The sequence below is a fragment of the Bufo bufo genome, chromosome 4, assembly GCF_905171765.1.
Source record: "Bufo bufo chromosome 4, aBufBuf1.1, whole genome shotgun sequence".
NCBI lineage: Eukaryota > Metazoa > Chordata > Amphibia > Anura > Bufonidae > Bufo > Bufo bufo.
The window spans coordinates 323634846-323662625 of NC_053392.1; the positions used below are offsets into that span (position 1 = coordinate 323634846).

The 27780-nt window shown below is 43.5% G+C and overlaps 1 protein-coding gene across 1 annotated transcript in view; it reads right to left on the reverse strand.

Moving 5' to 3' along the window:
• Window positions 1-27780, reverse strand: part of ASCC3 (activating signal cointegrator 1 complex subunit 3) — a 742201-nt gene that overhangs the window by 429539 nt on the left and 284882 nt on the right. The gene's annotated exons all lie outside the window — the stretch shown is intronic.

Consider the following 27780-nt stretch of genomic DNA (forward strand, 5'->3'; position numbering starts at 1 on the left):
TCAGACGTCCGGATGCGTTTTGCGGATCCGATCCATCTATCAGTGCATCCGTAAAAATCATGCGGACATCTGAATGGAGCTTTACAGGGGGGTAATCAATGACAGGGGGGTGATCACCACAGTCATTGATCATGCCCCTGTAAGGCTTCATTCAGACGTCCGGATGCGTTTTGCGGATCCGATCCATCTATCAGTGGATCCGTAAAAATCATGCGGACATCTGAATGGAGCTTTACAGGGGGGTAATCAATGACAGGGGGGTAATCAATGACAGGGGGGTGATCAGGGAGTCTATATGGGGTGATCACCACAGTCATTGATCATGCCCCTGTAAGGCTTCATTCAGACGTCCGGATGCGTTTTGCGGATCCGATCCATCTATCAGTGGATCCGTAAAAATCATGCGGACGTCTGAATGGAGCTTTACAGGGGGTTGATCAATGACAGGGGGGTAATCAATGACAGGGGGGTGATCAGGGAGTCTATATGGGGTGATCAGGGGTGATCAGGGGTGATTAGGGGTGATCAGGGGCTAATAAGGGGTTAATAAGTGACGGGGGGGGGTGTAGTGTAGTGTAGTGGTGCTTGGTGCTACTTTACTGAGCTACCTGTGTCCTCTGGTGGTCGATCCAAACAAAGGGGACCACCAGAGGACCAGGTAGCAGGTATATTAGACGCTGTTATCAAAACAGCGTCTAATATACCTGTTAGGGGTTAAAAAAAACACATCTCCAGCCTGCCAGCGAACGATCGCCGCTGGCAGGCTGGAGATCAACTCTCTTACCTTCCGTTCCTGTGTGCGCGCGTTCACAGGAAGTCTCGCGTCTCGCGAGATGACGCGTATATGCGTGACTGTGCGCAGCGCTGCCACCTCCGGAACGCGATCCTGCGTTAGGCGGTCCGGAGGTGGTTAAAGCTGACAGTCTGCAGTTAAATCACATCTTGTTAGTTTCATTTCAAATCCATTGTGGTGGTGTATAGAGCCCAAAAATTTTGAATTGTGTTGATGTCCCAATATTTATGGACCTGACTGTATATTATCTGATATGTCCTATTCGAGCTATAACCAGCAAAAGAAAAAAACTTAATAGTTTGTAAGGCTCCTAAAATACAAACATACATGCATCCAGTTCAGCCTACCATCCTGCCAAGTGGATCCAGAGGAAGGCAAATAAATAAATAAATAAATAAATAAATAATAATAATAATAATAATAATAATTTCTTTAGATTTCATTCACACGTCCGCAATTCTGTTCCGCATTTTGCGGAAAGAAATTGCGGATCCAATTATTTCTATGGGGCCACACTATGTGCTGTCCGGATCCAGAAATGCGGATCCGCACTTCTGGGTCCGCAATTCCATTCCCGAAAAAAATAGAACATGTCCTATTTTTGGCCGCAATTGCGGACAAGATTAGGCATTTTCTATTATAGTGTTGGCAATGTGCGGTCCGCAAAATGCGGAACGCACATTGCCGGTGTCCGTATTTTACGGATCCGCAAAACACATACGGATGTGTGAATGGACCCTTATCTTAGGGAAAAAATTCTAAATATCAGAATAACTCCCTGGATCAACAACTCTACTTAATAATTTTATTAACTATAACTGCTAATATTATTACCCTCTAGAAATATATCCAAACACCTCAAATTCTTTTAGTGCATTTCTGCACAACAGGTCAAGTTTCGTACCTAAGAAAAAATGCAGATTTGTCAAATCCCATTAACTTTGCTGGTACTGTATTAGGGCTTATTAACAAGACCGTATGTATTTTGCGGCCCGCAAAACAGTTATGCAAAAAAAAAAAAAAAAAAGAAGGATGACATCCGTGTTGGATCCGTGTTTGTTTTTTTGGCGGATCCATTGTAACAATGCCTGTCCTGTCCTGGTCCGCATAACTGACAAGAATAAGACATGTTCTATTTTTTTACGGAACGGACATGTGGAAATATGGAAACTGAATGCACATGGAGTAATTTCAGCATTTTTTGCGTACCCATTAAAATTAATGGTTCTGCATATGGACCTGTAAAAAAATAAAACGGAGAAAAAATACAGTCATGTGCATGAGCCCTTAGGCTGCGGTTTTCCCCCCGAAAAATCTGTGCAGAGAAAATGCATGTAATCAGCAGGCTTTATTCATTTTTAGACCCCTTGATATTCAGTTTGAAACGAGATCCTAGTTTCAGACTTTTCTCATATCGCCAATTCCCAATAATGAATGCCGAATGTGAGGTCTATGTCCAGGATGATGTTGCCTCCATTAGCTCTCATGCACCAGCACAGCTTAATTCCTAGACTGGGTTCCCCCTCTACAATCCACAAGGGATCTCCTCTTATACACTACATACTCTCTACACTCGTACATGTGATTCTCCCCCTGCAAACTACACTGTATGAACTTTAATCCCCCAGAAGCTTTTTCCGCCTATCCACATTCTGATCTGCAGCGTACAACTGCCTTCAGTCCGCTTGTGAAAAGAGATCAGTCAGAAACAGGAGCAGTGCCCTGACGGATTTATGTCAGACTTGTCAGCACCACCAGGTAAAAGATTTACACACACACTCTGCAGAAGTAAAATGGTAGGATTTTTTTTATTTTATTTTTTACTGGAGACCATTTAGAAAGTTGGTTAATCTTCCATTTAGGAAGCAAATGAACAATAAAAAAAATTAGTGCAAAGATGTCCGTAGCCTTTAAAGGTCTGATTTTGTATGTTAAAAAGGGGGGGAAAAAGTATGCCCATTATTAAAAAAATACAAATGCTAAGAAGGTGGCTAGAAAGCCAAAAACAAACAAACAAAAAAATAAAAAAACGGACAAGCTTAGTTTCCTGTGGATTTTTATATAAAATTTGGTGGGATACTGATGATATCATGGAAAACTTTATTTTCAAGTGGAAGAAACTGCGTCCTTTTTAAGGCGATCTATGTCTTTTTCTCTACAGTTTGTCATAACTGGCTTGCATTAATAATGCTGGACGACTTTGAAATCTGTCATCCTTGTCTGAAGGAATATTGCATTTTACTTTACTGCAGGCTCCCGCTGTAAGACAATGATGAGGACACCTGGATGGTTTCTCCTGATATACCTGAATGAACTCTTATTTGGTCTACTTAGCTAAAATTCTATGGGCTCATGCACATGAACTTATTTTCTTTCCGTGTCCGGTCCTTTTTTTTCGCGGACCGTATACTATACGATTCACTTCAATGGGTCAGCAAAAAAAAATGAAGTTATGTTCCGCAAAAAAATAGAACATGCCCTATTATTGTCCGCCTTACGGACAAGGATAGTACTGTTCTATTAGGGGCCAGCTGTTCCGTCGCGCAAAATACGGAATGCACACGGATGTCATCTGTATTTTTTGTGGACCGCAAAACAGATATGGTCGTGTGCATGAGGCCTAAGAGTATTGGCTATGCCCACATACACGCAGCATTAGGATTTCAAACAGAGATGAGATAAAAGTGGGGCACCTTGAGGAAAGTCAGCATGCCAAAATGTCACAGTTATGCGTTTTAGTGCTCTACAATCAATCATTGAAAAATATCTGGTGGTGAATTGGACCCTTCTTGTGTATTAAATAGAAGTGGCTCAGTGATTAGCACTGTTGCCTTGCAGCGCTGGGGTCCTGGGTTCAAATCCGACCAAAGATACCATGGAGTTAGGCCTCATTCACACGTCAGTGTTTGGTCAGTGATTTCCATCAGTGATTTTGAGCCAAAACCAGGATTGGAGCCTCCACAGACATAAGGTATATGGGAAAGATCGGCACCTGTTCTGTGTTTAGAGCCGCACCTGGTTTTGGCTCAAAATCAACATTAGTATGTTCTAATAGAAAGGAAGGCTCTAGCACCAAGCGTGGACGTACGAAAATCCCAATCTTTATTCAGCAATATTCCATAAATATACAGCAACCAGTGGCACCAGCTCCCGCTTAATCCCAGGAAATCAACACGTTTCGAACAGTGGTGGTCTTACTCATGATCATGAGTAAGACCACCACTGTTCGAAACGTGTTGATTTCCTGGGATTAAGCGGGAGCTGGTGCCACTGGTTGCTGTATATTTATGGAATATTGCTGAATAAAGATTGGGATTTTCGTACGTCCACGCTTGGTGCTGGAACCTTCCTTTCTATTTGAATTTACTACACGGACTGACTTGGGTCCGCCCCGTGCACCGCTATATTGGACATCGGAGGTGAGCTGGCTATCTTTCCTTTTCTTATACATTAGTATGTTCTCCCTGTGTTTGCATGGGTTTCCTACGGGTACTCCGATTTCCTCCCACACACTGACGCTAATGTCTGTAAGTAGTGTTGAGCGAACTTCTGTTTTAAGTTCGGCGTCTAAAGTTCGGCGTCCGGTTAGCGGAGGATCCCGATATGGATTCCGAATTCCGTTGTGGTCCGTGGTAGCGGAATCAATAATGGCCATTATTGATTCCGCTACCACGGACCACAACGGAATTCGGAATCCATATCGGGATCCTCCGCTAACTGGAAGCCGAACTTTAGACGCCGAACTTAAAACAGAAGTTCGCTCATCTCTATCTGTAAGGCCTCATGCACACGACCGTTGTGTGAATCCGCTTCCGTTCCGTCATTTTTCACAGTTTAGCGGAGGTCCCATTCATTTCTATGGAGCTGTGAAAAAAAACTGATAGTCCTCAGTCTTTTTTCAGCGTCCGTGATTCCTGTCTGTCAAAAAAATATAACCTGTCCTATTCTTGTCAGTGGAAAACGGAGGACGGACCCATTCAAGTCAATGGGTCCGTCAAAAAAAAACAGATGCACAACTGGTATGTCATCCGTGTTCGCGTCCGTTTTTTTTTCTACAAGACCTTGGTGCAATAAAATTACACTTTTCATTAACCTTCCTTTTTTCCCCTGTCAGACAAAAAAAAGGTAGACACAAGGAAACACAACTGAAGTAAAATCGGACACGGACCACTGAAGCCAAATCACTGACAGTGAAAAAACATGTTGTGTGCATGAGGCCTAAAGCAGAATATAGTAGCACTATATAAGTGCATAAAATAAATAAAATAAATTTGTAGTGCTTGGTGAGTTTCTTTTCAGACCATGCCATGCTCTGTGCCTCGGATGTGCATTCATAAAAATGTAGCAAGAAAAAACCCACATAAAACACTATTACAACAGGGTTTTAATGACATCCATTTAGGAACCTCTTTAAGGCCTCCTGCACACGAACGTGTCCGCCCCGTGTCCGTGCTGCGGTCCGCAAATTGCGGGCCGTAATGCATGAACACCGACCATGGGGCAGCCGCAGCGGATCACGGACCCATTCACTTTAATGGGTCCGCGATCCGCCCGTTCCGCAAAAAGATAGGACATTTTCTATCTTTTTTGCGGAACGGAAGTACGGGACGAAACCCCACGGAAGCACTCCGTAGTGCTTCCGTAGGGTTCTGTTCCATATCTCCGGATTTGCGGACCCATTGAAGTGAATGGGTCCGCATCCGAGATGCGGAATGCACACGGAGCAGTGCCCGTTTATTGCAGATCCGCAAATTCGGTCTGCAATACGGCAACGGGACACCTACGGTCGTGTGCAGGAGGCCTAAGACTGTTTTTTTTAAATACTCAGCAAAATATTAGGGATTACCTGTAACCTTTCCTACTATTTTTCACATATTAGATACTTTCATCTCATATGGCTATATGACAATAACAATACATACCAATCTTTGAAGATTTTTTATTTTTATTTTTTTTACACAGGAGGCCCCCATAACTTGTTGAAAATAAATTAATGCTAAATGAAAAAGTAAAAAAAAAAAATGTTGAAAAATTTCCAAATCTAAAAAATATTATGTTAAAATGTACGGTTCAATCTATCTTACTGGGTGCTGGAACAGAAGGCATAACAACACGGGAATCCAATGTTCGCATACCAGCAAGAATATATTACTTTTTCAATTCCATTTATTTCTCTGTCTCCTCACTACTTCATATATTTCAGGAACATTTTCAAATGCTATCAGTTTTTAAACTATAACACTTTTTATCCGGAACTTCCTAGGCTACGAATAGAATGCCACCAAAAAACCGTAAGCCAATAAAAATGCTCACCGTAAGCCAATGCTCACATATGTAACCACCATGTAGGGAAATTTACACATATGCCTATGGTATAGCGCACTACAAATACCTATCAAAAAAAGTACCAGACTACATAAGGCTACTTTCACACCTGCGTTTGTGTGTCCGCTCGTGAGCTCCGTTTGAAGGGGCTCACGAGCGGCCCCGAACGCATCCGTCCGGCCCTAATGCATTCTCAGTGGAGGCGGATCCGCTCAGAATGCATCCGTCAGCCAGCGTTCAGCCTCCGCTCCGCTCAGCGAGCGGACACCTGAACGCAGCTTGCAGCGTTCGGGTGTCCGCCTGGCCGTGCGGAGGCGAGCGGATCCGTCCAGACTTACAATGTAAGTCAATGGGGACGGATCCGTTTGAAGATGACACTATATGGCTCAATCTTCAAGCGGATCCGTTCCCCATTGACTTTCAATGTAAAGTCTGGACGGATCCGCTCAGGCTACTTTCACACTTAGAAATTTTTCTAAGTTATAATGCAGACAGATCCGTTCTGAACGGATGCAAACGTCTGCATTATAGGAGCGGATCCGTCTGATGAAACATCAGACGGACCTGCTCCGAACGCTAGTGTGAAGGTAGCCTAAGATATAGGTAATTTTATTAATACAATATATAAGGGACAATCAACACATAGAGAAAAAGTGCAGGGAAAGGCGACATCCACAGGAGGAAGACACAAGGGTAGTGAATCAATATAATATCCACATATAAATAACAAGTGCATAGTGCCAAAATTAGCAAACATGTATAAGACCAAATCCATTGCCCAATATGTGCTTCCTCTGGGATGGCGCCAGAACCGACGCGCGTTTCGGCGAACCTTCGTCTGAATAGAATACCAGAATTTATATAGCTCAGATAATTTCATTGCATGTATCAACAATACATGCATTCTTCAATTCACACCATAATTGAGTATTTATATTTACAGATGAAAATTACAGATTCTATATCAACCTGTTACACCCATCATAAACCAGTGATCAAAAATGGTGACCAGCTTTTTATGCCGCTGTCGATCGGTTTCCAAAAGTGGGCGTGGTCAACAGCCCAGGCAAGTTATCTTCATTTACACCAATTTTGTGGTGCAAATGAAGCCAGAAATCTATGGCAGCTCTGAGCTGCCATAGATTTCTGTTTAGGCGCACGGACTGCTGGAGGATGCGCCCAATTTATGACGAGGCCTGTGATACACAACCACTTAGGGGGAGAGTTAACATCGCACTGTGCCAGTTTTTAAGTGGAAAAAAAAGTCGCAAAACAAGTGTCTCTCTGGTAGCACTAGATTTCTATTAGGTGCGCAAACTGCCAGAGGACGCTCCTAATTTATGAGGACTGCGCCTCATCATAAATTAAGCACATCCTCTGGCAGCACAGGGGGTATCTTCCCCAATAGTCTATAAAAAGAAAAATACATAAACTAGGTATTGCGATTCGTCATAGGGTCTAAATACCGGAAAAAAAACGCTTCCGTTTTGTCCCTATTACTTGTCAATGGGGACAAAACGTAACTGAACAGAGCGGAGTGCTCCAGAATGCATTCCGTTCCGTTTGGTTGCGTTCCCACACTGGACAGCAAACCGCAGCATGCTGTGGTTTGCTTTCCATCATGGGATGCGGAGCAAGACGGATCCAGCATGACCCACAATGCAAGTCAATGGGGACGGATCCGTTTTCTCTGACACAATCGAAAACTGATCCGTCCCCCTTTGACATTCAGTGGAGTTCATGACGGATCCGTCTTGGCAATGTTAAAGATAATACAACCGGATCCGTTCATAACGGATGCAGACGGTTGTATTATCAGTAACGGAAGCGTTTTCGCTGAACCCTGCCGGATCCAGGAAAAACACTAGTCTGAAAGTACCCTATAATAAAAACAACCAGCTAGTATATAAAACACATTTTACAGTTATATTTTTATGAATCGGCTGTCCGGCAATATTGTTTTATGCTCTGCTCTACCATGTTGTATACTACTATGAAAATGAAATATTACATTCCTGTTTGCCTAGGGGATTGAAAAAAAAACTTGAAGTAATTGGAAATCCATGGATCATAGGTGACAGCCCTGTACCAAAGCTTCCAGCATATTTTCTGAGATAGCTTCATTTAGAGCCTTAAAAGAGAATGAAACAACCACGGGCAATTCTAAAATAAAATGTTCATCATTGAGCATTACAAATGGAAAATTTACAAAAGGTGATCCTGAAAATGAAAAGCTAAAAGGGATTATTTTCTCTTTAACCTGCACTGTCATTGTGCTGACATCAATCATTGGTTGTAAATGACAAACCTATCATCTGATAGCTCTCATACTGTCACCAAAAAGTTTTAGAGTTACCGCAAGTTGCGAGGACATTATCATAACTAACAATAAAATGTACTAAATATAAATTACAAAAGAAACAAATGGAAACATTTTTTCGCTATTAAAGAGTGGAGAAGAAATTCGCTATTAATTATAAATATATATATATATATATATATATTTATATATATATATATATCCAGAAAAAGGACGGCACTCCGGCAGGATGAAAGTGAGGTTATTCTTTATTCAACCATACGGTGCAACGTTTCGGCTCCAAAACTGAGAGGCTTGAGAAAGGCTCAGTTTTGGAGCCGAAACGTTGCACCGTATGGTTGAATAAAGAATAACCTCACTTTCATCCTGCCGGAGTGCCGTCCATTTTCTGGATTCATTGGTTGGGGTAAGAAGTCAATTCCCCTGGAACGTGCACCCATTTTTTCCATTGCAGTCAGTGCCGCCATTTTTCTCTTATATGTATGTGTGTGTATATATATATATATATATATATATATATATATATATATATATATAGGCTGGCACTCAGAAGAATATTGCCGTTTCTGTCAAATTCAAATGTTAATAAAAAGATTTATACAAGCAATGAAAGGAGAAAAACACACTGTAGATTTTGTAGGTGTAGCATATACCACAGGTAGTGCTTAGTAAAAAGGCAACCAAACTCAGGCGTTTGGTTTCACAAAGCCCAATTTAACCCCTTCAAGACATCTACTGTACGTGTATAGTGGATGTCTGATGGCAATTAAAGATAGATACTGGGTTTCTGCTGTTTCACACAACAGACACTAGGGGCTAATGTCTGCGATTGGTGACAACGTCAATCGCAGCCAGTGAACCCCTCAGATGCTGTGGTCAATTGTGATCACAGCATCTGAGGAGGTTTTCTCTGGCAGCACTGTGCTCCTGGCCCCTAAACACCTCCCCTGCACATCGATCGGCAAAGCCGTTCGTTCCCTCTAGTACCTTCGATCCCTCTGAAAGATCTGAGGCTACCATAGCAATAGTTCCTATGGAGAAGGGTTCCATAGGAACGTACTGAAGGTTACATAGAGTACAATGGTAATTCACTGCGGTCTATGGGACAGGCAATCTAACAATTGCATATTCAAATCCCCTCAGGGGACTTAACCACCTCACCCCCCTAGCTTAAACACCCTTAATGACCAGGCCACTTTTTACACTTCTGCACTACACTACTTTCACCGTTTATTGCTCGGTCATGCAACTTACCACCCAAATGAATTTTACCTCTTTTTCTTCTCACTAGGAGCTTTCATTTGGTGGTATTTCATTGCTGCTGACATTTTTCCTTTTTTTGTTATTAATCGAAATTTAACGAAATTTTTGCAAAAAAATGAAATTTTTCACTTTCAGTTCTAATTTTTTTTTTTTAAAACGACATCCATACATAAATTTTTCTCTAAATTTATTGTTCTATATGTCTTTGATAAAAAAAAAATGGTTTGGGTAAAAGTTATAGCGTTTACAAACTATGGTACAAAAATGTGAATTTCCGCTTTTTGAAGCAGCTCTGACTTTCTGAGCACCTGTCATGTTTCCTGAGGTTCTACAATGCCCAGAAAGTAGAAAAACCCCACAAATGACCCCATTTCGGAAAGTAGACACCCTAAGGTATTCGCTGATGGGCATGGTGAGTTTTTATTTTTTGTCACAAGTTAGCGGAAAATTATAATTTTTATTTATTTTTATTTTTTTCATACAAAGTCTCATATTCCACTAACTTGTGACAAAAAATAAAAACTTCCATGAACTCAGTATGCCCATCACGAAATACCTTGGGGTGTCTTCTTTCCAAAATGGGGTCACTTGTGGGGTAGTTATACTGCCCTGGCCTTTTAGGGGCTCTAATGTGTGAGAAGTAGTTTGAAATCAAAATGTGTAAAAAATGCCCTGTGAAATCCGAAAGGTGCTCTTTGGAATGTGGGCCCCTTTGCCCACCTAGGTTACAAAAAAGTGTCACACATCTGGTATCGCCGTACTCAGGAGAAGTTGGGCAATGTGTTTTGGGGTGTCATTTTACATATACCCATGCTGGGTGAGATAAATATCTCGGTCAAATGCCAACTTTGTATAAAAAAATGGGAAAAGTTGTCTTTTGCCGAGATATTTCTCTCACCCAGCAGGGGTATATGTAAAAAGACACCCCAAAACACATTGCCCTACTTCTTCTGAGTACGGCGATATCAGATGTGTGACACTTTTTTGCAGCCTAGGTGGGCAAAGGGGCCCACATTCCAAAGAGCACCTTTTGGATTTCACAGGGCATTTTCTACACATTTTGATTTCAAACTACTTCTCAAGCATTCGTGCCCCTAAAATGCCAGGGCAGTATAACTACCCCACAAGTGACCCCATTTTGGAAAGAAGACACCCCAAGGTATTTCGTGATGGGCATAGTGAGTTCATGGAAGTTTTTATTTGTTGTCACAAGTTAGTGGAATATGAGACTTTGTAAGAAAAAAGAAAAAAAAAATCATAATTTTCCGCTAACTTGTGACAAAAAATAAAAAATTCTAGGAACTCGCCATGCCCCTCACGGAATACCTTGGGGTGTCTTCTTTCCAAAATGGGGTCACTTGTGGGGTAGTTATACTGCCCTGGCATTTTAGGGGCACGAATGCTTGAGAAGTAGTTTGAAATCAAAATGTGTAAAAAATGCCCTGTGAAATCCGAAAGGTGCTCTTTGGAATGTGGGCCCCTTTGCCCGCCTAGGCTGCAAAAAAGTGTCACACATCTGGTATCGCTGTACTCAGAAGAAGTAGGGCAATGTGTTTTGGGGTGTCTTTTTACATATACCCATGCTGGGTGAGAGAAATATCTCGGCAAAGGACAACTTTTCCCATTTTTTTTATTACAAAGTTGGCATTTGACCAAGATATTTATCTCGCCCAGCATGGGTATATGTAAAATGACACCCCAAAACACATTGCCCAACTTCTCCTGAGTACGGCAATACCACATGTGTCACACTTTTTTGCAGCCTAGATGCGCAAAGGGGCCCACATTCCTTTTAGGAGGGCATTTTTAGACATTTGGATTCCAGACTTCTTCTCACGCTTTAGGGCCCCTAAAATGCCACGGCAGTATAAATACCCCACATGTTACCCCATTTTGGAAAGAAGACACCCCAAGGTATTCAATGAGGGGCATGGCGAGTTCATAGAATTTTTTTTTTTTGGCACAAGTTAGCGGAAATTGATTTTCTTTAGTTTTTTCTCACAAAGTCTCCCTTTCCGCTAACTTGGGACAAAAATTTCAATCTTTCATGGACTCCATATGACCCTCAGCGAATACCTTGGGGTGTCTTCTTTCCAAAATGGGGTCATTTGTGGGGTGTTTGTACTGCCCTGGCATTTGAGGGTCTCCGCAATCATTACATGTATGGCCAGCATTAGGAGTTTCTGCTATTCTTCTTATTAGGGGTGCACCGAAATTCCGGCAGCCGAAAATATCGGCCGAAAATGTACCTAATCCATTTCGGCCGATATTGTTACATATCGGCCGAAAATATGGGGTGTAGGATTTGTCACCCACCATCTGCGGGCGGGCGGGCGGTTTACTGCATCTTTATTTTACCTTACAATCGTGACGCTCCAGTAAGAACTCTGCAGGCAGAGCGGAGGGCGGCGTAACGTCACTTACTCACGTGACGCGCCTGCTCCGCCTCCTTCATTCATAAAGTGGGCGGAGCAGGTGCGTCACGTGAGTAAGTGACGTTACGCCGCCCTCCGCTCTGCCTGCAGAGTTCTTACTGGAGCGTCACGATTGTAAGGTAAAATAAAGATGCAGTGAGTGATGCTGTGAGCAGCAGGGCCGGGGCTGTTATGGGTAGGGGGATCGGTCTATGGCACTGCTATGGGGAGGGGGGATCTGTGCACTGCTATGGGGAGGGGGGATCTGTGCACTGTTATGGGGAAAGGGATCTGTGCACTGTTATGCCCATAACAGTGCACATATCCCCCCCCTCCATAACAGCGCCACCCACAGATCCCCCTTTCGATAACAGAGCTACCCACAGATCCCCCTCTCCATAACAGCGCCACCCACAGATCCCCCTCTCCATAACAGCGCCACCCACAGATCCCCCTCTCCATAACAGCGCCACCCACAGATCCCCCTCTCCATAACAGCGCCACCCACAGATCCCCCTCTCCATAACAGCGCCAATCATTAAAAAAAAAGTATTTTAAAAGTATTTGGGCAAAAAGGCAGTTTCGGTTTCGGTTTTCGGTCAAGGGCATCCTGAATTTTCGGTTTCGGACCAGAATTTTCATTTCGGTGCACCCCTACTCCTTATATTGAGCATACGGGTAATGAGATTTTTTTTTTTCCGTTCAGCCTCTAGGCTGAAAGAAAAAATGAACGGCACAGATTTCTTCATTCGCATCGATCAATGTGGATGAAAAAATCTCTGCCAAAAAAAAAAGGAGGGGAAAGGTGTCTGCCCAACATACATACCCACTTAGCCCGTATGCCTTGGCAAACCCGATTTATCCATTCACATCAATCGATGTGGATGAATAAATCATTGCCAGGATTTTTTTATATATTTTTTTATATATACAAAGTGTTTGCCAAAGCATATGAACACCGCCTCCCCCTCAGCTCAAATGCCTCGGCAAACGTATATTTTACTGCAGAGGAGAAATCTCGTCTTGCAGCGCCACATACACCGACTTTTGTGTAATCTGACAGCAGCGCAATGCTTCTGTCAGAATGCACATCAGTGCTGCAGCTAGTCGATCGGTTGGTCCACCTGGAAGGTAAAAAAAAAAAAAAAAAGGGAAAAAACAGGCCGCAACGCAATAAATTTATTAACTTTGTAATAACATTTGAACGGAACATATAAACTTTATTTAACTTTTTGAACAGAACGTTAACTTTTTTGCTTACCTGTGTTTCTTTTTTTACCTTTATAGGACAAACCTCTCCTTCCCTATGAGACAATGTGCAAAGCGCAAATCGCCCAAAGATGTGGCGAAGTACATTATGCACTTTGTCCCAGGTGAAAGGAGAGGTTTGCAGAAGCTGTGAGTGAAAGGGCCCTAATAGCCCTGTGTGCCTGTCCTGTGAGATGCAATCCCTATGCTAAGTGTACCTGTGTGTGGTACTTCCGAAAACACTCCCCAAAGCATAGGGCAGGGTGGTCAGGGCAGTCAGGACAGAAATAGCGGGTGTCACGCCTTATTCCACTCCTGCTACAGACACAACATTTTTTTCGGGGTGGCGTTCGGTTTGAGGTAGCAGCAACGACACTAGGGAAATGTCGCTCGTGTAGACGGCTCACTACACTGGTGGTTGGGGCCACGGAACCTCCTGGAAACAGGAGGTTCTCGATGATCTCTTCCTGAAATTTGAGGAAGGATCCTGTTCTCCCAGCCTTACTGTAGAGAACAAAACTATTATATGCAGCCAATTGAATTAAATATACAGACACCTTCTTATACCAGTGTCTGGTCCTGCGGGAAAGTAGATAAGAAGCCAACATCTGGTCATTGAAGTCCACCCCTCCCATGAGCAAATTATAGTCGTGGACACAGAGGGGCTTTTCAATGACATTGGTTGCTCGTTCAATTTGGATTGTCGTGTCTGCGTGAATGGAGGAGAGCATGTAAACGTCACGCTTGTCTCTCCATTTCACCGCGAGCAGTTCTTCGTTACACAAGGCAGCCCTCTCCCCCTTGCAAGACGGGTGGTAACGAGCCGTTGGGGGAAGCCCCCGCGACTAGGTCGCGCGGTGCCACAGCAGCCAATCTGTTCTAGGAACAAATGCCTGAAGAGGGGCACACTTGTGTAGAAATTGTCCACATAAAGATGGTACCCCTTGCCAAATAAGGGTGACACCAAGTCCCAGACTGTCTTCCCACTGTTTCCCAGGTAGTCAGGGCAACCGGCCGGCTCCAGAGTCTGATCTTTACCCTCATAGATCCAAAATTTGTGGGTATAGCCTGTGGCCCTTTCACAGAGCTTATATAATTTGACCCCATACCGGGCGCGCTTGCTTGGGATGTATTGTTTGAAGCCAAGGCGCCCAGTAAAATGTATAAGGGACTTGTCTTTGCAGATGTTTTGCTCAGGTGTATACAAATCTGCAAATTTGTTGTTGAAGTGGTCTATGAGGGGCCGAATTTTGTGGAGCCGGTCAAAAGCTGGGTGGCCTCTGGGACGAGAGGTGCTGTTGTCGCTAAAGTGCAGGAAACGCAGGATGGTCTCAAATCGTGTCCTGGACGTAGCAGCAGAGAACATGGGCATGTGATGAATTGGGTTCGTGGACCAATATGACCGCAATTCACGCTTTTTGGTTAGACCCATGTTGAGGAGAAGGCCCAGAAAATTTTTAAATTCGGAAACTTGGACGGGTTTCCACCGGAAAGACTGGGCATAAGAGCTTCCCGGGTTGGCGGCTATAAATTGAGTGGCATACCGATTTGTTTCTGCCACGACTAAGTCCAAGAGCTCCGCAGTCAAGAACAGCTCAAAAAATCCCAGTGCCGAACCGATCTGAGCTGTCTCAACCCGAACTCCAGACTGGGCGGTGAAAGGGGGAACTAATGGTGCGGCTGAAGTTGGGGACTGCCAATCAGGGTTTGCCAGCACCTCAGGGACTCTAGGGGCTCTACGGGCCTGTCTGTGCGGTGGCTGAGACGGGGTAACTATTGCACGTGCCACCGTACCAGCTTCAACTGCCCTTCTGGTGCTCGCCACTTCACCATGTTGTACGGCAGTGCTGGTACTAGGTCCAGGATGGGCTGCGCTGCTGGTGTATGCCTCACCACGTAATCAGACAGCGACAGCCCCACACTCTGCTGCCCTTGAAACGGATCCTGCGCAACCTGTGGTCTAGCAACAAGGGGCCGGGTACGCCTGGTGCTATCAGGGACCTCAACCTCCTCGTCCGAACTTTGGGTCAGACTGCCACTGCTTTCTACAGGTTCATATTCTGACCCGCTAGATTCATCAGATGAGGGTTCCCATTGCTCATCCGACTGGGTCAGAATCCTGTAGGCCTCTTCAGAAGAATACCCCCTGTTTGACATTTGGACTACTAAATTTAGGGGTATTCCCTGAGACTACCCAAGAAAAAAAGCATCTTTCTTACAAATGGGAGGCTAGCGAAGTATCGGAGGCCGCTGCGATTGATAAAAAATATCAAAACAGATTTTTTTTTTTATCGCCGCAGCGCTTGTAAAGTGATTGTGCAGTGATCCAAAAAATAAAAAATTTTTGTCACTGCGGCGGGGCGGGCGTGGGTGAACGCACGTGTGGGCGACCGATCAGGCCTGATCGGGCAAACACTGCGTTTTGGGTGGAGGGCGAGCTAAGGTGACACTAATACTATTATAGATCTGACTGTGATCAGTTCTGATCACTTACAGATACTATAAAAGTACAAATGCTGATTAGCGATACGCTAATCAGCGAATAAGTGACTGCGGTGCGGTGGGCTGGGCGTTAAACGATCGCTAACTACCTAACCAAGGGGCCTAAACTATCCTAAAACTATAAGTCAATACCAGTGGGAAAAAAAAGTGACAGTTTACACTGATCACTTTTTTCCGTTTCACTAGGTGATTGACACGGGCGATCAAGGGGTGATCAAGGCTTTAATTGGGGTGATGGAGGGTGATCTGGGGGCTAAGTGTGGTGTTGGTGGGTACTCACTGTGATGTGTGCTCCTCTGCTGGGACCAACCGACGAAAAGGACCAGCAGAGGAGCACAGAAGCCATTTAACACATTATATTTATAAATATAATGTGTTAACTGGCTTCTGATTAGATTTTTTGAAAATCATCAACCTGCCAGCGACGATCATTGGCTGGCAGGTTGATGACGAACTTGTCTTTTAAAATTTGCCGGCCCGCGCGCAGCGGCGCGTCCACCCAGAGTAACAGGAATGCCGCAAAGACACAATCCTGCGTACGGCGGTCCTGAGGAGGTTAAAGGGGTATCCACAGGATAAGGGATAACTATTAGATATATACAAAAGAAAAACTATACAAATTTGGTATTGTTGTAATTGTACTAACCTGGTGCATGAAAGCAACAGGTCAGTTTTACCAAATAAGGAACCTTGTAAAAAAAAATCCCATAAAACTATGGCGGAATTGCTTTCATTTTCCAATTCCATCCCATATGGAATTTTCTTTTCCAGCTTCTTACTACATTGTATGCAATATTAAATAGTGCCATTAGAAAGTGCAACTTCTGAAAACAAGTCCTCATATGTCTATGTGAATGAAACAATTAAGTTTTGGTTTTGGCTCCGGGAAAGACGAGAGTAAAAAACAATGATGCAAAAAACGAAAATCGCTATGTCCTTAAGGGGTTTAACAAAAGCAAAGAAGTACTTCTTGGACACGGAGGTGATAAATGGACTGTAAAAGAGATACACATTTTTGGATGTGAAAGTATGATGAAAATACTTTTATCACAGAAAACTTTAAGGAGTTGTCAGCAATATTACAGTTTTTTTTATATAAATATATATGGCTGAAGTCATGCTCCCCTAAACCAACCCCCTGCCACTGTTCCGACTCTGCAGGTATCTATGTCATGGTCTGAACTAGACATGCTAGGAAAGCCAGGAAAGTTCTGCTCGCAGAAGAAGGTTAATATAGTGCTTTTCATAAATCTAAAAATATGCTGTAAGCCTTGCATCTACCGGACCATGAATTTCCCCTTTGTCTGGGGCATGTAGGAGAAGCACTATTTTTACGTTTATCCTGTGAGTATAATAAACATCCCTTTCTTGCAGAGACATCAGATTATGGTACACTGTAGTGTTCCGCTTTCTGTTCACAGCTATCATATTTTCCACAATGGGCTTTGGGCTTTTAAGTGGCATTCACATTGTGGATATTGTGATTGCAATCCAACATAAGGAATGAAGATATCTGACGAGAGATTGCCCTTTCATTGCTCTGTTGTGGCTTTTGTGATACTTTAAACCCATCTGAGCTTGTGATACGTCTACTTAAAGTGATGACGTGCGACTCTGTTTTATCTTCCTACTATTATACTACTTGTTTAAAATGTTAGTTTTCACTCTGAGCAGAAATCCATATTTTTTCAGTTTACAAAAGACATATTGTGGATTTGCATTATGAAGTTTTTACCTGCTCTGTTGTTAACCAACTGACACTGGCGGTTAAAGGGAAAGTGTCGCTAGTTTTATGGTGTCCTAAGGGCAGCATAATCTAGTGACAGATCTTCTCTGTAAAATACTGGGCAAGTTCTTCTAATTGCCCCAGCTGTTTTGCTAAAATCTTGTATTGAACATCCCCAGCACGTAATGATGAGTCCCGATAGTCATGAGTTCCTATGCTCTCCCCACCCACCTGCCGGTGATTTCAGTTGGAACAAAACAGTCAACGGCAAGGCGCAGGAAGAGTCCGGAGCTCATGAATAACAGGACTAGAGACGAGTGAAGCGATTTGTTAAAAAATAGAGTTCGGCATCCGTGCTGATGAAGAATTTCCACCCGCCGTGTGATTGACAGGGCTGGACGTCTTGCCTGGCCCTGACAATCTCCCACATGTGGTGCTGCTCCAAGTAGTGGTGCAAGAGCAGAGGTTTTCATTCCGATATCAGAGCAGACAAAAAAAGTGTGGAAGTGCATGCACAGTCACTACTCCGGCATCGGAATCAAAGCCTCTGTGCTTGCATCCCAACTGAAAGCAAAAGTACAGAGGTGAGATGGTCAGGGCTGGGCGAGATGTCTGAACCCGTCAATCAAGCAGCAGGGGGTAGATTGTTCAGCCACATGGGCAGCTCCTAATAGCTCTATTTGATGAGCAAATCGATTCATAGGACTCAATTCACTAACCCCTAATCAGGGTTCATCTGCATGCACTGGAGTTGTTGGGATTTTAAAATTAGGGCAGCATAAAACTGGTGACAAGCCAGCTTTGTAGAGATGGGCTGTCCATTTGGGTTTTCTTAGAATGCCACTGGTTAAAGGGGTTATCTGGGAATAAAATAAATAAATAAATACAACACTTCATCATTACACCTGGTCTTGCAGTAAGAAGGCTATGTACCTCAATTATCGTTTTTGCCCTATTTTGATGACTCCTGCCATGTGCTGCTCCATTATTCTCACTCCTTCCAGTGAGTAGGAGTGTTTGAGCTTCAGAGACAAGTCTTCATCTACTCTCCACTGCACTAGCGGCAGCACGGTTCCGACATGCTGTTCACCCGCCGGAACAGCCTGCCGGAGTTCCTTGCCGCTAGTGTGAAAGAAGCCTAAGGCGTATTTCTGGCATAGATTGTGGCGCTGCAATCTGTGACTTTTCCCCGCTCACAGAAAGTCTAAAAAAGTAGGCGTGGCATGTGTGGGGAAGGCGATGGGCCGGCAGGCCTATCTCACTTAGCATTTTCTACGCCTGTTTTAGGCATAGAAAATGGTCAAAATGTAAGACCCCAGAGACAATTGTTACATCCCCCTGATGACATGTAGCAGACCCTACAAGACATATTGGTCTTTATATCCATATTGCTGCTTCGTATAGTACACTGGGGTGAAACGTATTTTAGATTTGGATGGGTCTGAGTTATAAATAGATGGGTGAGTAGGGTGCGCACCTGTGAAACGGGCTACCTATAGAGAATATACCAGCTCCTGCCCTCCAGCTTCATTTGGATGCATACAAGCAGCACAGATTATTAGAGATAATGGACTGGATGAGAATGTTCTTATTATTCATCCTGCTCATGGACCTTGAGACTGCCCGTCTATAATAACAGATGCAGGCTGACTTTTATGTGCCACCATACCAGTGCGTTGTCTGATTTTATGCTTGGTTTGTCATTTTATGAACCTTTGTATGAATTCTCGTTCCCGATAATCTGCCCGTCTAAAGGTGCCGCAGATCACCTGATGAAAGAGCAAAATACTTGTTCATTGGGTTAACCTGTTCCGGACACATGACGTACCGGTACGGCATGATGTCCCGGTACTTAAGGACACATGACGTAGTGGGGTCCTGTGACTAATATTTATTAGTTAGGGTAATACTTTGTGTGGGCGCAGGACCTGGGAAGTCTGTGTGGGCGCAGGACCTAGGAGAGTCATCACATGATCATGTGATGACTCTCCTAGGTCCTGCGCCCACACAGACTTCCCAGGTCCTGCGCCCACACAAAGTATTACCCTAACTAATAAATTATGAACTAGAGATCGCACCATGTTTGAGGGTCGATCTTTTGACCATAGATCCTAAGAAAACCGATTTAAACAAAATATCCAGGTATCTGAACATTTTACTCTTTCCTTTTGCCAAGCTTTGAGAGCTTTCCTAGCACTGCCCATTGACACGCCCCTTTCCCGCCCCCTTTGTCTTTGGCGGTTTTTTACAATGTATTTAAATGTATGTAATTTGCTTGTATGTATGCAAGTCATTTGTACCTGAAGAAGGGGTATATCCCCGAAACGCGTTGTACCGCTTGCTTAATAAAAAAGAACCCTCATTCTATTCCAACTACTGGGTGGTTCTTGCGCCGTGGGATATTCTTTTTCTCTATTGAACTACTGGCTTTCTGAGGGATTCCAGGCATCCCTGAACAGAAGCACTCATCCCGGGCTGCATACCATCCGCCGTGAGGGGCTTATGCCAACCTGACATACGTCTACATTAGAGTTGTGCCTAATTTAGCACAACTCTACCAGGTGAGCCTCCATTTTTTGGAGATACTACTTATTACCTATCTAAAACGTTATTACCCTATGGTGCGCCATTTTTTTGTTCTACAGCTGAACGAAGCCTGCTTTTATTACCTCCTCCTTTTGTGTCCGGGAGCCGAGGAGATCTCCAGAGCTGCAGGGATCATCAGCCAGCACCCCCATTTGTGTCCAGCACCACCTTCACCCAGGTATTTAGGTAAAGGTTAGGGACAGGTTAGGTTAGGCAGGGATATACAGGGAAAGTTAGTGAGAGAGACAGTTTTTGTTGAATCACCCTAAAATCGGGTGTCTGGGGTCTGACCCCAAACCCCCCCCCCCCCCCCCAGGAGTGCTCAAGCTTGCGCCCCCTCACCACAACTTTTTTTGGGGCGCAAGAATTTTTCATTATTTTTTGTACATACGGTGACTGTGGCAGGCACTCTTAGCGTCCGGCCACTGTTAGCGCATCGCACACCCCACTGCTGATCAACTTCGGACAGTTGATCAGCGAGTTAGAATTTTTATTTTTTCACATTTTTTGGCCTTTTTTAAAATGTTGTTATTATTATTTTTTTGTCTGTTAGGTTTAGGGTAAGTTCACGAACACCCGTGCCCCCACACACACGCACACTAAATAAAGTTTATCACGCACGCACACACACACTCCCCTATGGCCCGCCGTATGTTCTCTGCCGAGGAGGCATACGCCCAGCTTTCCTCAAAGTCCAAGAGCCCTAGTGAGGACGAGGATGACCCCACTTTCCTTTTGTCATCCGCGTGCTCCTCATCATCTAGCAATGATGATGAGCCCCCAAGGAGGCGAGACGCCGCCAGGCGGAGCAAGGGGACCGCTATGCTAGGGACCCTGTTGCCCACACTAGTATGAGCCGCTCTGGGGCTCGTACTAGTTTTCCGGCCCACCAGTTAAGTCCCCTGCCGGTAAACTTGCCTGGTATACCCCAGAGCGTTTTCAGCCCGTGATTCCTGATAATGTACAGTCGTGGCCAAAAGTTTTGAGAATGACACAAATATTCGTTTTCACAAAGTTTGCTGCTAAACTACTTTTAGATCTTTGTTTCAGTTGTTTCTGTGATGAAGTGAAATATAATTACACGCATTTCATATGTTTCAAAGGCTTGTATCGACAATTACATGACATTTATGCAAAGAGTCAGTATTTGCAGTGTTGGCTCTTCTTTTTCAGGACCTCTGCAATTTGACTGGGCATGCTCTCAATCAACTTCTGGGCCAATTCCTGACTGATAGCAACCCATTCTTTCATAATCACTTCTTGGAGTTTGTCATAATTAGAGGGTTTTTGTTTGTCCACCCGCCTCTTGAGGATTGACCACAAGTTCTCAATGGGATTAAGATCTGGGGAGTTTCCAGGCCATGGACCCAAAATGTCAACGTTTTGATCCCCGAGCCACTTAGTTATCACTTTTGCCTTATGGCACGGTGCTGCATCGTGCTGGAAAATGCATTGTTCTTCACCAAACTGTTGTTGGATTACTGTTAGAAGTTGCTGTTGGAGGGTGTTTTGGTACCATTCTATATTCATGGCTGTATTTTTGGGCAAAATTGTGAGTGAGCCCACTCCCTTGGATGAGAAGCAACCCCACACATGAATGGTCTCAGGATGCTTTACTGTTGGCATGACACAGGACTGATGGTAGCGCTCACCTTTTCTTCTCCAGACAAGACTTTTTCCAGATGCCCCAAACAATCGGAAAGAGGCTTCATCGGAGAATATAACTTTGCCCCAGTCCTCAGCAGTCCATTCACCATACTTTCTGCAGAAGATCAATCTGTCCCTGATGTTTTTTTTTTAGATAAGTGGCTTCTTTGCTGCCCTTCCCAGGCCATCTTCCAAAAGTCTTCGCCTCACTGTGCGTGCAGATGCGCTCACACCTGCCTGCTGCCATTCCTGAGCAAGCTCTGCACTGGTGGCACTCTGATCCCGCAGCTGAATCCTCTTTAGGAGACGATCCTGGCGCTTGCTGGACTTTCTTGGACGCCCTGAAGCCTTCTTAACAAGAATTTAACCTCTTTCCTTGAAGTTCTTGATGATCCTATAAATTGTTGATTGAGGTACAATCTTAGTAGCCACAATATCCTTGCCTGTGAAGCCATTTTTATGCAACGCAATGATGGCTGCACGCGTTTCTTTGCAGGTCACCATGGTTAACAATGGAAGAACAATGATTTCAAGCATCACCCTCCTTTTAATATGTCAAGTCTGCCATTTTAACCCAATCAGCCTGACAATGATATCCAGCCTTGTGCTCGTCAACATTCTCACCTGAGTTAACAAGACGATTACTGAAATGATCTCAGCAGGTCCTTTAATGACAGCAATGAAATGCAGTGGAAAGGTTTTTTTGGAATTAAGTTAATTTTCATGGCAAAGAAGGACTATGCAATTCATCTGATCACTCTTCATAACATTCTGGAGTATATGCAAATTGCTATTATAAAAACTTAAGCAGCAACTTTTCCAATTTCCAATATTTATGTAATTCTCAAAACTTTGGCCAAGACTGTAGGCCAACCAGGAATCCAGATTTCCACAGTGGGCTTCACTGAATACGACTACTTTAGTCTTTTTTTCAGTGACCACTTTGTAAATCTAATGGTGGAGCAAACAAACCTGTACGCCCTAACAGTCTGTTGCTCAACACCCGGGCTACTTTTTGGCTAGGCCCAGTGGCTGGACTCCGGTCAGTGCAGCCGAGATGAGGACGTTTTGGGGCCTCGTGCTGCACATGGGCCTAGTCAAGAAACCTAGTGTCAGGCATTAATGGAGTGGGGACGTCCACTACCAGACCCCACTTTACAGTACGGCCATGACACTCTCCCGGTTTGAGGACATCCGGAAATGCCTGCATTAGGCAGATAATGCAGCATGTCCCCCCCCCCCCCCCCCAAGGTGATCCTGCCTATGACCACCTGTACAAAATAAGGCCGGTCATCGATCACTTTGGAGCCAAATTTGTGCAGGCCTATGTACCTGGAAGGGAGGTCCTTTTCCGCCAGTATGTTCCCTCTAAGCGGGCGAGGTATGGCGTGAAGCTGTACAAACGTTGTGAGAGTACCTCAGGGTACACTTACAAGTTTCGTGTGTACGAGGTGCAAGATTCCTGTATTCAACCCCCAGAATGTCCCCCCACTCTGGGTGTTAGCGGGAAACTTGTGTGGGACCTTATGCACCCACTGCAAGATAAGGGTTACCACCTGTACGTGGATAACTTTTATACTAGTATCCCCTTGTTCCAGTCCCTCGCCGCCAGATCCACGTCCGCTTGTGGGACCGTGCGGAAAAATCAACGCGGCCTCCCTACCCACACCCTCCAGGTACCTATCCCCAGGGGTGCGACCCGTGCCCTTACCAGTGGAAACCTGTTGCTGGTCAGATATAAGGACAAGAGGGATGTCCTTGTACTGTCCACAATTCACGGTAACGGCATCACCCCTGTCCCTGTGCGATACAATCGGTATATGGGAGGAGTTGATCTCTCTGATCAAGTCCTCAAGCCATATAATGCCATGCGCAAAACCCGGGTATGGTACAAAAAAGTTGCGGTCTACTTGGTGGAGGTTGCCTTGTACAACTCTTTTGTGCTGTCCCGGAGCGCCGGCAACACAGGGACATTCCTTCAGTTCTATGAGGCAGTCCTCAAGGCAGTCCCTGATCTCTTCTGACCGGGAAAGAGCAGGCGGGAGTACCTCGGGAACTAAAGGCGCCCGGATCGTACCTGGCCAACACTTTCCAGGTGTAGTCCCCCATACTGGAAAGAAGGGACGGACCCAAAAAAAGGTGCAGAGTGTGTCACAGAAGGGGGATACGGAAGGACACCACTACTCAGTGTGACACGTGCCCCGATCATCCGGGCCTCTGCATTATTGGTTGCTTCAGGGAGTACCACACTTCCATGGAGTACTAAATTTATATTCCCCTTCCCCAAATTAGCCACTGACAAACGGATAAAAAACTATGGTTCTCAGACTTGAGACACAAACAAAAATTATATATTTATTTTAATATTTAGTAAAACTAAAATAAATAAATAAATAAAAAGTAGACATATTAGGTATCGCCGCGTCCGTAAGAATCTGCTCTATAAAAATACCCCATGACCTAACCCCTCAGATGAACACTGTCAAAAAAGAAAAAGAAAAACGGTGCCAAAACAGCAATGTTTGGGCAAATTTTCCATTTTAATCCGTTTTTTTCCCATTAAAAAAGCAAGCGTTAACAGCCAAACAAAACTTAATATTTATTACCCTGATTCTGCAGTTTCCAGAAATACCCCATATGTGGTCGTAAACTGTTGTATGACTAAAAGGCAGGACGCAGAAGGAAAGGAAAGCCGTATGGTTTCTGGAAGGCAGATTTTGATGGCCTTTTTATTTTTGTACCATGTCCCATTTGAAGCCCCCCTGATGCACCCCTAGAGTAGAAACTCCATAAAAGCGACCCCATCTAAGAAACTACACCCCTCAAGGTATTCAAAAATTATTTTACAAACTTTATTAACCCTTTAGGTGTTCCTCAACAGTTTATGGCAAATGGACATGAAATTTCAAAATTTCTATTTTTGGTAACCTTGCCTCACAAAAATGTAATATAGAGCAACCAAAAATCATATGTACCCTAAAAATAGTCCCAACAAAACTGCCACCTTATCCTGTAGTTTCCAAAATGGGGGCACTTTTATTGAGTTTCTACTCTAGGGGTGCATCAGGGGGGCTTCAAATGGGACATGGTGTAAATAAACTAGTCCAGCAAAATCTGCCTTCCAAAAACCACACGGCGCACCTTTCCCTCTATGCCCTACTGTGTGCCCGTACAGTAGTTTACGGCCACATATGGGGTGTTTCTGCAAACTACAGATTCGAGGCAATAAATATAGCATTTTGTTTGGCTGTTAACCCTTGCTTTGTTACTGGAAAAAATTTATTAAAATGGAAAATTTGCCCAAAAATTTAAATTCTCAAATTTTATCTCCATTTGCCTATAACTCTTGTGCAACACCTCAAGGGTTAACAAAGTTTGTAAAATCAGTTTTGAATACCTTGAGGGGTGTTTTTGGGTGGTTTCTATTATGTAAGCATCACAAAGTGACTTCAGACCTGAACTAGTCCCTACAAATTGGGTTTTTGAAAATTTCAAGATTTGCTACTAAACTTCTAAGCCTTCTAACGTCCCCAAAAACTAAAATGTCATTCCCAAAATGATCCAAGCATGAAGTAGACATATGGGGAATGTAAAGTAATAACTATTTTTTGGAGGTATTACTATATATTATAGAAGTAGAGAAATTGAAACTTGGAAATTTGCAAATTTCTTCCAAAATGTTGGTAAATTTGGTATTCTTTTATAAATAAAAATGCTATTTTTTTTTTACTTCACTTTACCAGTGTCATGAAGTACAATATGTGACGAAAAAAAAACAATCTTAGAATGGCCTGTATAAGTCAAAGCGTTTTAAAGTTATCACCACTTAAGGTGACACTGGTCAGATTTGCAAAAAATGGCCTGGTCCTTAAAGAGGACCTTTCACCGATCCTGACATTGTGAACTAAGTATCATGACATATACAGCGGCGGCCAGGGATCTCACTGCACTTACTATTATCCCTGGGCGCCGCTCCGTTTGCTCAAAAATGCAAAAACGAAACAAAAAACAAACAAAACAGATTTGGCTATACTTACACTACAGTATTCTTCGTGCTGGTTTAGTCCCACTTGTGACATCAAACGTCCTTCAGCTGCACCTACAACCTTTCATCTCATTTCAGTGCAGCTTAGGACCTTCCTCTCCATGTGCTGAATTGTTCAGCCTCCACTCCTGTTTGCACTGATAACATTGATCAGTGTCAGGCAGGGAGACAGAAGTGTGCAGATGCACAGGTCTTTCACTAAACAGGCAAAACGCTGTATAAGACCAGTACCAGATCATAAGCAGTCAGGATGGTCTGGCACTTCTTAGCAAGATTTTTCCTTGCTAAAAGTGCATCTTATAATCCAAAAAATACAGCATGATCTGCTGACCAGAAAGGAAGACTGAGTTGTACGCCCTAAAGATAATTTCACTCAATGAACAAGTGTTTTGCTCATTCATCGGGAGTCTGCGGCACCTTTACACCGGACGATTAGCAGGAATAAACGTTCGTATGAACTTTTTTCCTGATAATCAGCCAAAAAAAATGTGGCATGTAAATCCATAATTAGAGTAGTTAAACTATGGAATATCCTTAGTAAGTAAAGACAGATACTGCATAAATGCCTATTTTATAGCAAACAGCATTAAGGGTTATATTTAAAGCCTTCTCGACATCTGTACACAGCAGACACCAAGGGCTAATGTCTGCGTGGTGTGGCAATTGGTTGCTGGGTCTCTCTGAAAAAACGAAGGCCTCTTTCACACCAGCGTGACGGATTGGGTCTGGATGCGTTCAGGGTGTATTCAGTGAAATTCGCACCATTTTGAAAGCAAGTTCAGTCAGTTTTGTCTATGATTGCGTTCAGTTTTTTCAGCGCGGGTGCAATGCGTTTTGATGCGTTTTTCACACCGTGATAAAAAACTGAAGGTTTACAAACAGCATTTCTTAGCAACCATCAGTGAAAAACACATTGCATCCACACTTGCTACCAGATGTAATGTTTTTCACTGAAGCCCTATTCACTTCTATAAGGCTGGGCTGCGTGAAAAACGCTAAATATAGAACATGCTGCGTTTTTCACGCAACGCAGAACTGATGCGTGAAAAAAAATGCTCATGTACACAGACCCATTGAAATGAATGGGTAAGGATTTAGTGCGGGTGCTATGTGTTCAGGTCACGCATTGCACCTGAGCGGAAAACTCGCTTGTGTGAAAGGGGCCTAATGGTATTAGAGTTGCAGGTACCATGGAGGCCTGCAGGTGGCAGGGCTCCATAAGAAAAGACTTAATTCATCATAATCTGTTGTGAAAAACCGTAGAATATGAAAAATACAATCTAAAGATTGCATGTTCAAAAAAAGTTGAAAAAAATAATAAATACAAACATTCCAATCACCCCCTTTCACATTAATAAATATATAGAGGATAAATAAAAAAACAATATAATAAAGATAATAGGCATCGCCGTGTCCCAAAATTCTCAAACTATTAAGCGTATTTATCCAGTATGGTGAACACCGTACCAGAAAAATGGCCAGTTTTCTCATCACTTCACCTCCCAAAAAAATTAAATAAAAAGGTGTTCGAAAAGTCATACACACCCCAAAATTGACCTGCAAAAAATGGTCCCTCAATAGACGTAAATATTTTTAAAAAAATGGGGGTTAGAATATGGCGATGAAAAGAAAGAATTATTTTCCATTTTAAATTTTTTTTTTTTAGGTATTAAAACAGAAAAAAAAAACTATACACGTCGCTGTAAGCGTACTGACCCAGACAATGAAGGTAACAGGTCAGTTTTATAGCATAGGTAACACCATAAAAACAAAACACCTAAAACTGTGGTGAAATTGCTTCTCTTTTCCAGTTGCACCCCATTTGGAATTTTTTCCCAGCTTCCAAATACATCATATGCAATATTACAAAGTACAACTTGCCCCGCAAAAAACAAGCCCTCAAATGGCTAT